At 43.0% G+C, this 18,284-nt stretch overlaps 1 protein-coding gene across 2 annotated transcripts in view; it reads left to right on the plus strand.

Annotated features, from left to right (window-relative positions):
* Positions 1 to 18,284, plus strand: part of LOC125772463 (uncharacterized) — a 46,065-nt gene that overhangs the window by 1,730 nt on the left and 26,051 nt on the right. The gene's annotated exons all lie outside the window — the stretch shown is intronic.

Below are 18,284 nucleotides of genomic sequence, written 5' to 3' on the forward strand. Positions count from 1 at the left end.
TGCCTTATCGCTCTTCAATTTTATTTGCATTTCAAATCATTCAGTATTGGGATGTATGAATTTATCGACTGGATTAGTAACAGCTTTTTCCACCAAAAAAAATTTGAAGACTATCTGCTGCAAAGAACTCGCAAAACGTTCGAGTCTATGTGTCTAGACACCCTTCACTTTCGGCCCGCGAGAACTCTGGCAGAAGGGCGTCGTAGTTCTAGCGAACCTTCTCAATCTGTGCGGAATGGTACCTAGCTCCTTATATTAAGTTATCTTCGTCCTCCGAATTGTTGTGGCGAACTCTTGCAACATCACCTGTAGCTCCTCGTCCGCCTCCAATTCACCTGGTGCGCTGAAGGACCGCTGCTCGTCTCCAAAGTTTGGAGTCCAAACAGCCGCCGAAGGTACTATTGTGTGGTGATTAGCCATATCATTCGGAGATCTTTGCGCATGTCTGGCTTTGAGAAATCTTTCATTTTGATTGTGCGATCTTTGCTTATTTGTCGTTCATTTGCTAACGTTAAAGAATCCGGGGAGAAAAAAGAACGATGCACGAACACAATTCAGCTTCAGCTAAGCTTAGGACAGTACGAATAAGCGCAACTGTTAGGTATGAATTGTTGCTTCAAATAATCTTAGACGGTTCACTATTACAGAGGCTTTCTATTTGCCAATTTTCCGACATTCCACCGTATGTCCTTCTTACTCTTAATTTTTAACGGGGTGTGAGCTGTAATGAAATGATGGCAAAACGGAAACCAGAGGGGGGGGGGGGGGGGGGGGACCCAGTGGAGAATGTGCAGGAGGTAAGCTTTATTTATTTATTTTGCTTTTGTCCATACCGAGGCTGATGTTTACCCATTCCGACCGTTGTCGGGCCCCAGGATGCCATTCGTGTGAGCTCTGGTTGCTTTTTAGACGCTTTTTACTATTTTACTTTTGCGTTCCCCTTTCCTTACAAAATAGAAGAAGATAAAAACTGCTCCCCCCTCCCCCAGCTGCGTACACAAACACACGTACATGTAGATGGGGTGGGGGGAGAAGGAGTGGGATGGGAGGTGAGGAGAAAAGAAACGGAAGTGTTAAAACGATTGTCCGATGCGCTGCCGTCGTAAAGCATAAATCAAACAAACGAGAGCCATAACTGGACACTCCGGGGCTGACATGTAGAGCCACCGTGGCAGTCGCAAAAGGGGGATTTTTGGATGGAAGCGAAACGGCTGGTAAGGTAACATCAGCATCCCCTCACTACCCCCCCCCTCACGCCAAGCGAAAAGATAACCAAAAAAAAAGGAAACATACACACAAAAAATTAAATCCCGCGCCTAGCACACACATTGGTCTGGTGGAGCTATAAAATGTTAGGTATTCAAATTTTATGCATCAATTGGTGTCAGTCTGTAAATTGATTCTCCCGTTTCTGCTCAGCTGTAGCCGTAGCATTTGCTGGAAAACCTTCCATGTCACCCTCACTTGCACCGCCAGATCTCACACCCGAGCTTCAAGTTTATCGTTATATTTCTGTTTTGGGTGTTTCTTCCTGCTTGCCCGTGTTACGCCTTGAATCCTGGGCCACGGTTAGGTGATGGCGTTTGCTGTGCTTCCAAGATTTTGGAAGGTGGAATTTTTATGGTACCGCTGTTAGCATATATACCCCTTTTTCAGCTGGGATTTTTTTTCTCTTCTCTCTTTTTGTTTTATCGTGGTGAAAAGATCGCGAACGCCGTTGACGTGTTACGGTGCGTAAATGTAGGACAGCTGGGATCATTCTTACCGCATGCTCGGAATCGATTGTTTTACCGCGTCCGTAAGCCGTGTTTGCGATTCTAAACATCTGATAATGTCTACTGAAGTTATGCCTAGCTCTGGTTTGCTCCTTTTACGATCATTTAGGCTTTTTTTTATTCTTCCACCCCGAGATAACAACACACAATCGATAGTAACGTGTTTGTTATCATGACCATTAGACGATCATGGACACGCGCCAAAAAAAGGGCCAAAAAAGCGCCATTTATATATATGTCTAATACCTACCACCGTAGACGCGGCGTCCGACAAACGTGTTGCGCCATTGTTAACTGTTCATAAATCACAAACACGCACACACCTGTTTGCCAGGGTAATTCAACATGCAAATGCGCCTTGCGGTGACACAATAACGGCGAAAGCTACAGATATGCTCACACTTTACATGGCGAGCTTTAAATTTCCACTTTTAGCCCGGTGAAAGTATCGTTTACCGGGGGTATTCGCTTCACGTGTACGGGCGGAGAAATTACCTATCGGAAGGGTCACCAATTCTTGCGCCGAAAGCAGTAAGTTCTTCTGCGTCACCACGCATATAGGGTGGTCCGGCAGCGGTATGTACTCAATCAAGTAGCCTGGCAACTTGGAGTTCCAAGCTCTTGAGCGTGACAGACTTAAGGACCCACAAAGAGCTCCACTTGGCGCAAGAGTTGAAATCCAAATTATGTCGCTTAATGGTAGTTCTTACGGGTGGTGTGGAGGGCCACCTCTCCAAGCACACGATACAGAAGACTGGGCTAGTGTGATCTAGTGGTGAGAACTCCGGAATGAAATTATGAATCCCCTCCGACACTGGAGTTGGGAGTCCGGAGTTCGACTCCAATAAAATCTGGATTCTAATTTGAAGTCAACTCTGGGGACAACTCCTGTATTTCTCTGGAGTTCGTAGCCGGAATTGAATGAGATATCGACTTCCAATTTTTCCATAGTTTTTTTCTCGATATTAAACAGGTTTCTTCTGGGTTTTTCACTGTTTTCAGTGGTATACTTCAAAGTTTTCAATAGAGATTGGAATTGAGTACCAATGTTTTGAAAGCTCCGTTGTATTCCGTTCATATTTCTGAATGAATCCGAAAGTCGACTCCGGAATGTCCAGAAGTTGTATTACACTGACTAAGAAAAAGATTGAATTTTACCAAATATCTAGACGATCGCCAGGATCGTCAAAAATTACTCCAGAATTGGAGATCATCTCGCTATACGGTATTGTTACCGATCTTAGATCTCGGCATCAAAAATCTCTTGCCTCGCCTATGGAAGCCTGGGAAGCCAGATCGGTTTGCCGCGTCAGACGTACGATTGCAATGCCCGCGCAACAACAACGAGAAAAGATCAAACGATCCAGCAAAAGGGTGTTTAGCACCTTTCCGCTAAACGTCAGACGGTGTGCGCACTGCCAAGTTGTATTTAAATTTTAAATTCTTTTCCACCAGCTCTTACCCTGCCTTCTCCCCCCCCCATATAGTAGTCCATCTCCCCCCCAATCACCGTTTATGGCATCTTAGAGGGATTATTGCGGGGTCATCAAGCACGGTAGGGACCCCATGTCTCATACGCAGAACTTCACTTTCTCCAAAGTGAATCATTTTTCGGTCGGCTCCAAACGATTTGAGATTGAGATTTAGTGTGTCGGTATTTTTCAAAACCTGTCTGTACAATAATTGCTTTCGAATGTGTTCCGAAACGGCAGTTTGTAACAAAAAAATCGAATGCATTTTTCCAACTTTTTTATGTTACTCCCTGGCCAGTCACATTTTGGAATTAAATTAAAACAGGCAGTTAAGTAAAGAGTCGTGAGAGTTTTTTTCTTTTTTTAAACAAACACCGAATCGAATTGGTTTCATAGCCATCCTCAAGGATTCTACTCTGGTTGTGCTTAGTGTAATAGCTTTAAATCGTTTAATCTTTTATCCAGCAACTCGTTACAAACCAACGAAACGTGTCGAAAAATGATTTCTACCCAAAAATGAAAGGCACATTAAACTGTTTGTAGAATATTGCTGTAACACAAAAGTACCTCTCACGTAACCGAGACTCGCCATTAACACTCGTACCATTCGTTCGTTCGTTTATAATTTCCTGCACACATTATGGGTGCAATGGACCAAACCTTCTTTTTTTACAGTTCATCAGAGAAAACATATCCAAGCAGCAAAAAACAGTCGTACTATTTCGTTTTTTCTTTTCGGTGACAAACACTTGGAACCTATTAAAATAAGTACCGATGACACATAGGAGTGTTTTACGATCAACCGCAACAGTGCGGTTTATAGTTTTCGGTTGATTACTTGTCTCCGAGGGTCCTTTTTTCAATTAGTAATAATCAGTCACGGTGACGCTGAAGGACGTGTGCATGATGTACCGGATACATAAACCATACCGAAAATTGTTCCCAAAAGAAATTCTACGCTTTTCCTAAAACTGGTGGAAAATAGAAGGTGTTAAAAAATGTGAAAAAATATAATTTCTATCTAATGCTTTCAGTACAAAAAAGTCTTGTTTGACAGTTTTGTTAAATCGATTTTTAATATGTTTTTTTATTTTAGGTTCAGCTCTTTAAAATTTCTAGAAATGGTCGAAACATATCAAAACGGCAAGTGTAAAGAAGCAGAACTTATGCTCGAGAATAAGCAGACGAGTGATGCTTAGAATTTGCGTCCTATTTCGCTCTTCTATTCTCGATATTCGCCCGCCCTGTCAACAGAACCGTTGGCGGCAATTTAGCAGCATAAATATGAGATGAACGCTATGCAAACGTAGAATCAGACACACACACACACACTTAAAGATGAAGAGGAAAAGCATGTAAACAACGATTAGATTGCACATTTCGAACCTCGACTCGGCGTAGATCGGCACCGCGATCAATGCTATTCGCCCGACTTCAAACGCCATAAAGTGGTGGCTAGTTGGCATGCGGCCGACAGCGGACCGGGCGTTTGAACGGAACTACCCCCCCCCCCCCCCCCCAGAGAGGGGTCATGGGGAAGCCCTTTTTTGTTCATTGCTCGCTTTTCGCTAAATCCCTTTCGTACTCCCCCAACCCCGTGGTCAGACGTAGCGCGGCGGGCGTGCGCGCGCTTGAGTTGATTTCATTTCATTTGATTTTATTTTATCTCGCCGGCCCGATCGATGAACGGAACCATCGGGACGCCGGCTTTAAATAGGGTCTGCGAGGGTTCTCGTTGCGCCGCACGATGAACCGGTGTGGCCGCTGGGAAGAGAGAGAGTGAGAGAGCTGTTGGATTAAGCAGAATGAGCAGCATGAATGTGTATAGAAGAAGAAAAAATCACTCGCACTTAAGATTCTCCATCGCGATGATGATTGCACCGTCCTCCCCCCCGGGGCCGTTGTGGGTGGGCGCAAAACCCCCTAACCCCCTAAGAAAACAACAGATAAAAAGTAAGCGAGCGAGAGAAAGAGAAAGAAAAAAGAGCAAAAAAAAGAACAAAAATAAAAAAAAACAAATACGAATAAAAAAAAAAGAAAACCAACGAGATAAATGAGCAAGAGAGGTTAACAAAAAAGTGAAAGACAAGAATTTAATTAGATCAACATTTTTCGCCCAATCGGTCAATCGGTCCCGGGGTACTTGTCGGCATTATTATTTTCCTTTAACAGGCAACGGGTTCCCTTGCCGCCGCAAACAACAATTCCACCACACTTAACATCTCATCAGCTCGAGAGGATCAGACACGAGAGGGGCCCAGCAATGGCGGTACGGTTCTTTCGTATGTTTTTTTTTCTCTCCTGTTGTTGGTTTTTGGTAGACATTGGAGAACCGCGCGTTCGGACGTCACGAGTTGCCCACCCGGGGCCGGATCTTCTTCATCCGGTTGAGTGCGCGTTTGCCTCCCTTTCGTCTTTGTGTGGCGCTCGCTCAACTCGTCACCATTCGGACGAAGTTCTGACCCAGAAGCCGAACAGCATCCATTCGGTGAATAGCTTGACTTTAAACAATTAATTCACAGCACTTGAAGTTAACCAGCTAACAGCACTTGTCAGTGGTAACATACTGTTTAATTAAATCCTCGAATGTTACATTGACCGTGGCTTACTCGTTTCGGTACAACCTGTAATGCCTGCAGCGGTGTTACTACCTGTTGCATGGACGCTACCACGAAATACAATATTCATTAAAAATAATTACTAGTTCCTAGTAAACTCAATCCATCTCTCTCTCAAATACAGACCTAAACGAAGTCCTTTGTAACTATTTCACCGACAAAACGGCCTTTATAACCCGTTTCACCATAACAACAGCTCCACGTGGCGCTTAGTACGCTTCGCATATAATATCGAATTTCTCTCAGTGCCAGATGAATGGTTGGAATTATCCAACACAGTCTTACGGGAACCAATGTCCGACTAAATTCATGTTGCCTTCCATCGATTCCATCGGGCTGAAAACAACATATGAGAAGAAGTAGAACAAATTGAAATTGTAAATAAAATTAGTTAACACTATCTATGAGTATCAAAGAATATCTTTAATGTATGTAAACAGAATCCTCCACAAAAACTGTTTTTTTATTCAAATTTTTTCCATTGATTAGTAAGATACAAGAAAATTGAGACAGAAGAAAAATCGTTGCTGAAGTCTCAAATCTCGCTAGTATTTAAAGCAAATGATCAACTCTTATAAGGCGCTAGGACTTGCAGTTGACTTGAATATGATGATCTCCCAGCTTAGAAATAGTCTTAGACAGCTCTTTTGATGATTCCTGCGTGTTTTTTTTTGTAAACGCTCAACCTATGTTTGTAAACTCAACATTCGTCCAGGTCCAAGTCTCTCCAAGTCCAAGTCCAAGTTTTCAAGACGTGCGAGAGAACAAGCTATAGGGAATCAACAAAATTATCTGGACTTGCCCCAAAAAACTCTAAAATCATGGAAAATATTTGGGGAATACTCGCTCATCTATGAAGTCTTAGATCTCAAGCTGCATATCTCAAGTCTATGGAGATACTCTATTCTATGATATTTTTGGATTCTATGGATTCTATGAAGTCTATGGAGATACACCCCCTAGACCACACCAAAGCTTAATGCCCTCCTTGAGAATTGATTAGTCAAGTAATTCTTCGTAATCTTCGTAGAATTACTAAATCATCAAAGTTTTCGGAAAAAAATGAAAGTATTCACTCAAAACTAAAAAAATTCTTTAAGAAATTCTGAAGAAATATCCGATGATATCTTCATCACAGATACCAAAAAAAACTAAAAGTGAAGCTATTATTTTGTATCGCAACCTTATACAACCGGATACATAAGCTCTTAAAAAAATCCTAATCAAAATTTTATTCATCTATAATCACTTACTTCTGTCAACATTATCGCAGCAATTCCGAACCGGAACAGCCGTTTATACGTGTTTTGTGCTTCGGGTGGCACTTTCCTCGGTAAAGTGATGTGAAAGTCGGAACGAAACAGTAAATCACTTGCGCTGGAAACAGCTTCCGGCGGTTCTTGGCAAAGGACACGGCACAGCTTTTACCGCACGACGCTCCGATTCGTGGGAGTTTCCTTCCGTATACAGCGTTACCCTGCAGCATACATGTCCCACCACGTCGGTCATCGACAGACAGTAATGATGTTGTGTTTTATAGGCTGATTATAGCTAATGGTCGGTACAATGTTGGCAGCTACTGGTGGACTGCGTACTCCCCCACCCCATTGTACGGAATGATACGATAAACGTACCGCAGCCGATTATTTCCCGCTCGCAGCAAACGAGGGGGTAAAAATGGGCTGAATTTAAAGCTTGAGGATTTTGAGGGAAGGAAAGAAAAAAACACACAGCGAGAGCGATCATCGGTCACGAGGCGGAATGATAAAGCACAAATGCCGCATAGCTGATGCAGAGGATCGATTAGTCCGGGTTATGGACCGGCACACGCGTGCCAGATTCATCTACCAAGGAATAGTTGTGATTGTTTCGAACTCTTTGAAATGCTTTAACTTTTATTTTGTTCCAACATTTTTGCCGAGTTCGTACAGTGCTCTACAGCTTTATGCTGCCTTCATCCAAACGCACTTAAAAATGCAAAAATTTCATTTCAAACACGCTGTGACGCTTATTAGCGAGATGACATTCCATCGCATTAGTCATGTTCGGTGCGCTGGTAAGGAAAAAAAATCATTGTAAGCACACTGATCGCGTTTTTTTAAAAAATTGAAACACACTAAAGCCAGTCGATAGAATGTGTTGGGTTTGATTTTCTTCCCTCTCCCGATCCTGCCCGTCAGAGGGAAGTAAAACAGGGAGAAGGTATATAAATTTCCTACTTTATGTACTAAAACGCCCACCGCCAGAAGCGGTACGAAAATATTAGACACCGCAGGCCACGGACATTAATGGAAAAGCACTTGAACATCGAACGCGCGATCGCGTGCATACCCATGCGGCATTCGGTTACATCGCCGAAGGGATGATGAAACGAATCAACGAAATTTTGTCACATTACACACGCTCTGTAGCTGGTACGAGCAATCCGTGCGTCCCTTGATCTCAGTTAACACTCGAACAGGTCCGTTATGGATCTGGTTACTTAGGACAACTTCACGGTTTGGTTCGAAATTGAGGATATGATTTCAATTTTTTTTTCTTCTACCACATTCGTAACCGTAACGTTAAAGACGATTTCCAGATGTGAAGATCTTGCTTTCTTTAAAGAAAATTCCTATTTCGTATTATAGTCCGTTTTTTCTCTCGCCATTGTTCAATAATGGTCAGTTGAGTGAGACTTACCAGTGTTTGTCTAACAGGTAAGGATGTGTCAGCAGACACCTTGCATTGCATGCTGCAATTCCTCACGTTGATGCAAATCGATACAAAATAAATAATACGATGCAACAACAACAAAAATGCTTCTACACTGTGTTCCAAAATAATAGGCTCACTTATTATTGCTCTTTCTTTTTTTTTTGAGGCTCAAATTTTGTTGACAAAATTTTCCAAAAAAAAAACTTGTGTGTCCAAGTAATACTTCTTGTTCATCTTTTTATATAAAAAATAATCAAGTACATACTGAGGGTTCTCCAACCATTCTGGTGCCAGCTTCATGCTTCTGGGTATTTCCTTCAAGTTGGCATAAATGGAATCAACATCCTGTTGGAGAATAAGCTTCTAATGGCTATGAAGGTCCAGGAATCGAAGATTATAAAGATCCAAAATTCGCTCAATAATCGGTATTTGATGTCGAAATAATTTTCGACAGAATTTTTGTGGTTCTTCATGTGTTTACTGCTCAGAAAAGTCATCATTCCATAATAGTGATGGGTAATTCATAAATTTTGGCGGATTCGGCAAATCAGACCCATGGCTAGTCCGGCTCCGGACCCATTCGGACTCGACCGGGCTCGACCGGACTCGACCGGACTCGAACGGACTAGAACGGACTCGAACGGACTCGACCGGACTCGAACGGACTCGAACGGACTTGAACGGACTCGAACGGACTCGAACGGACTCGACTGGACTCGACCGGACTCGAACGGACTCGACTGGACTCGACCGGACTCGAACGGACTCGAACGGACTCGACCGGACTCGAACGGACCCGAACGGACTCGACCGGACTTGTCGGAGTCAATTTTGGTTTTTTTATCAGAGTCGGAATCAATTTTTCATACGCGGAGTCGGAGTGCCCACCTCTATTCCATAATATATGTTAATAACACAGACTTTACTGCCTACTTGCCTAATCTTCAATATTTTGGAAAAAAGATTCTTTTTGAGAAACTCAACTAAAACCGTTTCTCGTAATCAAGAAGCAGCTTTTGGACGTTAAAATATCTTTTATTTGTAATAAGAAAAAAACAACCATAAAATATGATACACACTGTAGCAGCAGTGCAGCGGTCTTAATGCAACTTATCCAGCCACCGTCGCATTTGCGCTTCGAAAGGTGCTAAGTGCTGGTCTCCTATCCGAGCGGTGTTACGCCCTTCCCGTTACCCTAGATAAACGCACCTAGACCTTGCAAAAACCGCACAAACTTTTGGCACAAATCTATATTTATTTATGCGCACGGTAAAATTCACATCCCGGGGTGTGACACCGCGTCTTCACCGGCAAACGTAACACCGGTGGCACAACCTAAAGGACAGCAAAAGACCGATAATTAGCGTAAAGTGCAGCGACAAACCCGCTTCGCAATGAAACGCATCAAACGTGGCGACACCAGCCATAATTCAATTAGTAAACACCGATCCCTTTACAACCCCGTTCGCGGTACACCATTATTGTTGCAATTCTTCTTGAGGAGTTTTGAGGAGGCACGTTAGCGGAGACACCGGTTACAAAACGTCCCATCCCCAGGCCCTTGTCGGGTGACACACGATGGGTAAGGTTCGCTGATTTTGAGCAGGTGTCATGCGGAATGTGTGAGGCCCGTTTTTTTTTCGTACGTCTTTGTACTTATTTTCTGATTTTCTTCAAACACAAACTTTCCTCCAATGGTTCCCGACCCGCCCGCAACGGGCGGTCAACGGTAGCAGCCCTAGATCCAAGCCATGCTGGATGTTCGACATCATTTCAACGCTTATGTGCATGTGTGTGCACAAAAGGTCGGCATGTTTGTTGGTAAACGTCAATACATTTCGCCTATGATCCTCCCGACACTTCCGCTCCAAGTTGTCAGCCTACAGCCGCCGCACATCATCTTGGGAATGGTCTTATTCGTTTGTTTGATTTTGTGCTCTGTTTAGCTACATCCTCCGATCTCTATTCGACTAATTTTGACAGTTTCATATGTATGTTTTTCTTTCTTTTTTCTTTTTATTCAATTTCCTGCTTTCCTGAATATTTTAACTTTTTTTCTCATTGTTATCTAGTTTTTCTCTTTTGTAAGCAAATTGGCGTGTACGTCATCACAAGCATTAAGTATTTTAATAGCGCAATTGTGCAGCAGAGTGTTTCGAATAGATTTTCTTGTAGCGAGCAAATCAGCGTCTTACTTTGGAAAGGGTATACAGAAAGCTTAATCTGATCGTTGGCGCTTGATTTCGGCCATTCATCGTTTCACCCACGGTGCGTTACATCCCTTTTCGCGTAACGCCCCAAAAAGCCCCTATCGGTGCGACTAACCTTTCGGATCGGGAGGTTTGTTGGGAAGATATTTGTACGCCCGTCATCACTTCCAGCCGGTTACACTTTGCCGAGCATCTTACCGTTGCGATACACAGCTATTCCAGACGCCCTCTGTCTGCTTCTGTGCCACGTCCCCCCTGCCCTTAGCCATTCATTCTTTCGCTCGTCTACCATCTCCAGTTCCGGTGCGCTATTGACGCGTGATATGCCGAAATGTGACGAAAATATGGTTCATCCACCCAACATTACCCTCCCGCGCCATGTCCCACATCGCACCGCAACGTTGCCTTGGGGGAGGAACTTTTTCCCACACCGCTGGGAAATAAACTTTGATCACCGTTTGTCGACGCCGACAGCAGGTCCGTTCCTTCCAGGCGTCATGTGTTCTTCGGTTTTACCGGCAAACAAACAACAAGTAGCTCACAAATTGCGTAATTCAGATGCAAATTCAAACAAATACAACCACACACACACACTCGGGAGCTCGGGAGCCCTACCATACATCTGAGAGATCCACAGGCACAGGAACGTGGTGTCGGTGGCTTTTTTGTTTTCCACAGTCTTTCTTACCATCGTACGAGACTATCCACCCACGGGTGTAACGGTGGCGCTTGAGAGAGGCACGGGGGTCGGAAGCAACCATCTCCCGGACTGAACGCTTCTTCGAAGAAAATTGTAAAAGGCTTTTACCGAGCAAGACGGAAGACTTTATTAGTTTTAGTTAGTTTGGTTAAATGGTTCCCGGCCGCATGTTTGCCGACACATGCAACAAAAAGGTCGAATTTTGGACGTGAACCTGAGTATGGGCAAATGTCTTGCTTTGCCAGCAATTATACAAAGGAAACATACGTGAAGTGTCAGATCAAACAGTAACGCTGAAGGAAACGGTTCCCGAACCACTTTCCACACGATGTAGAGGAGTTAGCGCTCGCGCCTTGTGGAATCTTGAGGATTTAACGTGATTTAATTGATTTTTGAAGCTGTGCATGTTTTATTATTGCTCAGCCATGAGAGCAATAACTCCCTTCAGAGAAAGGAATTGTTGAAGAAAATGATCTCAGCTGCCCGTTGCTATTTGGGAAATTGATTCGGTTCTTGGCAAAAATAATTTCTTCCCAACTGCATCCATTTATTGCATCCAACTCTTTACATTGGTTTTTGAAGGCAACGTTCTAGCGTGACAACTTTACGTCGGCAACGAATTGATCAGTCACAGCATCAACATATATCGATAAAAGCCGACACAACCCACAAGTATCGGAAGGTCCAGAACAGGAATTACGGGCCTTGAATAAACCCCCCCAAGATGGCTAGAACTTCGTCATACTTCTTGTGCGATTAAACCACGGTGCTAAAAGTACTGTTTTATGACACCGACTTACTGCCACAGACGGAAGATCATGCCGGTGCTTCATTCCGACAGTGCAGCTGCAAAAGCGCCCGACTCTAGGGAGAGTGCAGGAATAGCGTATGCAAAGGTTACTGAACCGTATCGTGTATGAAGCAAAGCTGATTCTGCAATTGATGTAATGGAATGTTTACCGCCTGAAGAAATGATTCCAAGGTTTAGAGGTTGTGTCCAAGGGAATTCGCATCGCATCACTGTCGAGATTCTTTCAATGAAAGTACAGACTTAGATCGTACAGAAAATAATTGAACTGTTTCATTTGAAAAAGATCACTCTGTATTCGAGAAAAGCTGATCTTAATCTTCAGACTTATAGTTGGTCAACTTCTCGGAGTAATTAATCAAATATCATAACTAATCTCCATAGAAACTATTAGAGAAAACGAGTTGAAGCTTAAAGCACCACGTTCAAGTTTCTGTCCGATTTATCAAGGATTTTTATTGAGGATTAAACTCTTCTCAAGCCAACGTTTATCAGTAGTATGTCTTCTGGATGAGATCGAAGAATCGCATCACTCAGGATGTGAAAACTTCGTTAGGGTGGGCTTATACGAATTGTTGGGCAGGTTAAGGGATCTGTCACTGTTGGTCCGTTTTTCCCTAAACAAAGACTCCAAGGTCAGGAGAGCCAAGTACTTGGTATTTGGAGTACAGAAGGCTGAATAGACAAGATGTTATTATTTCATTTTTGAATTGTTCTAGCTGCACTTTAACGACTGCTGCATTAGACGAGCCTTACGTGCATTTTGCCGTAGAATCTTGGGCGATCGTGATTTTTATTTTTTTGGATACATTGGGTCTTTGAAATCTACTGAATAGAACCATTATGCTCATCCCTATTGCTGTTCTGTTTTGATATCGAGTAATATAAATATACAATTTAAAAAAAATCTCCATAGAGTCACGTACAACTCGTATATGAAGCTTCTCCATTTATTAGACCTATCCTAAGAGACCTAACACTGATCCGGTTACCAACCAACTTCCAACGGTTTCTGGCGTTCCTTCCGTTCTTTGTGCTTTGCTTTCTTTTAAATTATTTCTATACCACGCCGGAAGCGTCGATTGTCAATACGCTTGTTTGCCGATACGTATTTACTTTCAACTGAACCGATACGCAATGTGTGTGTGTCTGTTTTTCTGTGTCATTTTCGATCGTTCATCATCTCGTTTGTGGCTTCCGAAAATGTGGATACAGTGGAGCTCACCATGGCAAAAGATGTTTGTAGCTGGGCTGGGTCCCCCGTTACAATCCATCACCCGTTGGAAGTCATACGCACGTCCAAGCGTGTCGTGAATGGAGTTGTAATATTTCAACACCGTTGCGACAATCTTCGGCAACCGCTTTACGCGCTTTACTGCGACGAAAAAAGCAATATACGCGCCAAGTGGATAAGACACCGTCACCCGGTGATGCTTTCCATCAGATGGTGCACTGAGTCGTAAACAAAAAAAATCCATATCGAAAGCGCCATCGGCAAAGGGGTTTTTGGCATCGGGACGGACGGAGGCATGAGGCTGTGTTTATGAATTTCAAATGAGCTGTTTAACAAACGTAAGCAACCGCGAGCAGCAGAAGAGGCTGCGACGCCTATGGCCAAATTAAAACGCGTGGACATCGCGTTCGGTATTTTGTTGTTTTTTTTTGGTACTTTTTTTTGTTTCGCTTTTCGGTGAGAATACCGAGCACGAGAAATGTCCGCTTTAGATGTGGCACGGAAAGCGTCACGGAAGCGTAAAATCGACGGCGAGTAACTAGTTGGCCAATGTGTCATCGGTCCGAGAAGGGACCCAGGGAAAGGGTTTTGATGTTTTTCTCACCATTAATTTCCTTCTCCCAGCTTAAGCCTCATCTGCTTTGTAGGTCGCAAGTAGCTTTTTTCCTCCCCCCCCCTTTTTCTTCCCAACTTCCCACCTCGAGTTCGTGCTCGGGTGGGTTTGAAGCAACGCGGGGAATGGAGGTTCCGCGTACCGGCACGGGTGCTTTATTGGCGGTGTGCTATAACACGGTTCGAAACGGTTTTCGTTTTTTTGGCTTTTTTTTTACCACATAATTTCTGCCTTTGACATATAGTTTAATACATTTACTTTATTTTATTGCCCTTGTGTAGTTTCCCTTTACGGGCTCGCTAATGGCTAAGATGCTCGCGGTGCCTTTAGCGCTCACACGTTTGTCCGAAGTTTGGCTGTACGTCGGTGCGTTCTAGTCCGCTGCCAATCGCTACAGTTGAGAGCTATTTGTGGAAGCTGGTTCGAATCGCATTGGTGCAAAATATACTAGCTTTCTGGAATATCGCCAAAAGTATAACTCTTCCACTGCAAGAGTCCAGGAATATATACCTTCTGACCTAAGCGAAGGTTACGGTTGAATGTTTTTTTAACTCAGATTGTTTTTCAAGATTCGAAGAATTGGATTGATTTTTTTTAAACTGAACAAACCCTAAAAGGTGTTAAATAATTCTAACTTCTCTAAGTGATAATGTGATAATGTGAATCTGATCAAAAATTTATTTATTTTTTTTTTCTGGGGGAGACAGATATTGAGATATAGAACATTATTTCAGTAAGCTACAAAAATGGGAACTTTTGTGCTCTGTGGGTGTTTTAACAGGGGAATTCGATTTCATTATTACAGTTTGAAGGTAACGGCTGGCAAAGACATCCTGTTTTAGTAGAAGCTTAGGAGAAAGTCACTGAATTGGTCAGAAGTGGTTTGGATTGATTTGGAAGACAAAGGCGCTTCGGGGCACCAAGAAAAATTGAGGAAGATCAGCTCGATGAAGATCCTGCAGAATCACAAGAACTCGAAAAGACACTTGGAGTATTGCAAGCAGTCATTCCCGATCAATTAAAAGCAATGGAAATGTTCCGGAAGGTGGAGAATTGGGCGGAAGGTGGAGAATACCTCACCATTGACAGCCAAGCCGAATATTCATAGATCTGGTGGGACCAGCAAGGTGGTGGTCCATTATGAACTATTAAAACCAAGCGAAAGGATCACAGGTGTGGCACCTATAAAAATGTACTTAAAAACTCTGAAATGGAAATTCCTACTTTATTGCAAGATTAGCCCTAACATTGCTTTTTCGGATAATTATGGCTACAGGTACAGATGACCAGGACATCTTCAATTACAAAACACGTAATAACTCCATTAGAAAATTCTACAAATTAAATACAACAAGCAGTCTCATCTTAATTAAATCATGTTTGTAAAAAGCATAGAAAAAAAGCAGAAATATTTCTCTCTGAAGATCATATGGATATGCTCTTTCTAAAAGAAACTTGCCCAAAACTACACAAAGCCTCATTTTCGGGTGAATCACTTCTGGAAGCATACATTTGCTCATTCAACGTAAAGCACATGGCTAGTCATTACTAGCTGGACACAGCAATATGTGTGTACGTGTCGCTATAAATAACCGAGCGACATTGACTTCTACTCTGGACGCACCTGGACCATTTGCCGACCATTATGTCATTGCCCTTGGGGATGATTCGCTGCAAACGCAAGCTGAAAATACAAACACCATAAGCTTGTTCGGTTTGGGCTTTTCCAATATCGCTCAAACACGTTGCCAAAGGTACGAGGAAGAAAATAAAAGCAACAACACGAAAAAACCGTTTTCAGCAAATCTGATTGCAGCCACTTTCCTGGAGGATGGATTCCCGTGGTGGTCTGCCAATATCCGGATCATGTAGATTCGGAGGAAATGAACGACACCAAAACAAATAGAAAAGCTATCGCCGAATAGGTGCTCCCATCGGACACTTTGTGCGATGGTTTATTTTAAGAATGGACATGATTATGGCACAGAACAATCATTGGATCATGCACCTGAACGCATGAACCCCTGCTGTTTTTTTTTTTTTTGCAAAACATGCGACAGTTCAGGAAAGGACATCTTAATTATGAAATAGCTCTACTATGTGGCGCAACACGCAGCGTTCGTCAGTGTTATTTGAGAACAGCAAGGCATCAGCAAAGTCGACCGAATTTCTCATCTTGCTTTTAACCAAAGTTACCCTAAATGATTCCTGATCCAAAAAAGCAGGGACGGGGTCAATTGCTGCTAATGATCAAACCTTCTAACCGCACCTTGTAATAACCCTAGACCTTCAATACATTCTAAGCGTCTTCACACACTTGCTCTCATCCTCTGGATTCTGTCGTAAGTCATAAGTTCTGGTGCTTTAAATTAAAGATCTAAAATGTAAACACCAGCACCAAGAAAGCGAACGACCGAGAAGTACCATCGCCACCACCGCATCAGGCTCAGAAAACTAGAAACACCCCGGGACGGGAAGATTTCCAAACGTGACATCAAGTGCCGCTAAAGGATGGTGTTGGGTTTTTTTCTGCTTGTTGTCTCCTTTTTTTGTTTCTCGTCCTACGCTTCTGCTTCTACGGTCGGCAATGAATGTTTTCACGCCCTTGAATAAGTTCACTCCTGTTTCTGATGAAAAGAAAAAAAAAGAAACTACTTTGCCCAAACTTGCGTGACCGGTGCCGATGGTGTTTGTATAACTGTGAGGAAAATAGTCTGCTTGATGATATAGTTTTGTTATTGCTTATTGGTTGATGGGTAATGATTTTGTGGTTGTGAACAATCCTAGACACAAGGTGAAGAGTACATGTAGCTTCATTGTTAAAAACTCCATCAGAAGATTCTGCTCTCGAATATTATCTTTCAGACGAAAGGATAATAATTTTTGGGGTTTGCTATTATTGAGCTAACAGTTACTCCTTATTGCAAGCCACAAATTGTTGTTTGCTTCACGTACGGAGAGGGAAGTGCCTGAATAGACTGTCAGTAATTGAAGAATTTTATTTCACACAACCAAAACATTCGAGTATTCGAGAATTGGGAGAATTTTGATTTTGTCTTCAGTCCTCGTCCTTGGATAGTAAAAATACCAAGATTTTGTTAGGAATCATACGTGATATAGGGGCATATTCATAGCTCCAGTGAGTTCAACAAGTGCAGCGAGTTCAACAATGAATAAGCTATTTCGACATGAATTCGCATCGAAGATATCATTTGTTGAATCGACTAAGGCTCCTTAATGAGTTAGACTCGAACTGTTCTTTACACTTGCGAGTCTTATTTGATTTCGCAATTCACCGAGCACCCAACTCCATACTGATTTTTGAAGAGAGTGATATAACTAATCACTAGCATTAGTAGTGCGATAGAAAAAATGGAACCGAGTGTCACCCTGACCTCGCCAACCCGTAGACGGCAAAACAGCCGATACCGAAACGGAAGCGTTTTACGAGCGTTAGCCAGTGGTTGACATAAATATAAGACCACCCATGTCCACACACATGTTCTGCTCCATATGCTTTGGCAGTAAAACTAATTGTCTAGGCTGAGACTAGCATAAGGTTCTTTTTTTTGTGCACATTGATCCATGGTTGGGATCCATGGTTGAATGGGTGAGTAGAGGGGTTGGCTGAGGAAGAAATCAAAATTTACGATAAAATGTAAACAACCGCCACACGTTCGGGTATTTAAAAAAACAGCCAGGGTCCCACTCGAACGTGCGACATCTGCGACTAGCTAGCTGTGCCCTGTACGGGTGTTTGTCGTTTTGTTTTTCTTTGCAACGGACTTTACTAAACACGGCTGATTATAATCGCGCGGATAGCCGCTGGTGTGCTGATGATGATTTTCGGATGACGATGACGAGGGAGTTACGATCGTTCGGATGTGCATCTTCGGTTGATGCAGTGGTGGTGATTTTTTTTGCGACTACCCGGGTGGTTTCCATCATCATCAACCTCGTTATGATCAACATCATCAGCTTTAATCCCTAGCGCCCGTTCCTATCCCAACCTACCTCAAAGCCCGCTCGCCCAACCACAGACTGGAGTGTGGTTCTGGATCTTGTCAGTGGTCGCTGTCACCGCTGTACCGCCACAAGTGTCAGAAGCTTTATGCATTCGCTTGGTCTGAAAGGGGTGGAAGATTCGCTACGGAAGA

Source organism: Anopheles funestus, chromosome X (genome assembly GCF_943734845.2).
Source record: "Anopheles funestus chromosome X, idAnoFuneDA-416_04, whole genome shotgun sequence".
NCBI lineage: Eukaryota > Metazoa > Arthropoda > Insecta > Diptera > Culicidae > Anopheles > Anopheles funestus.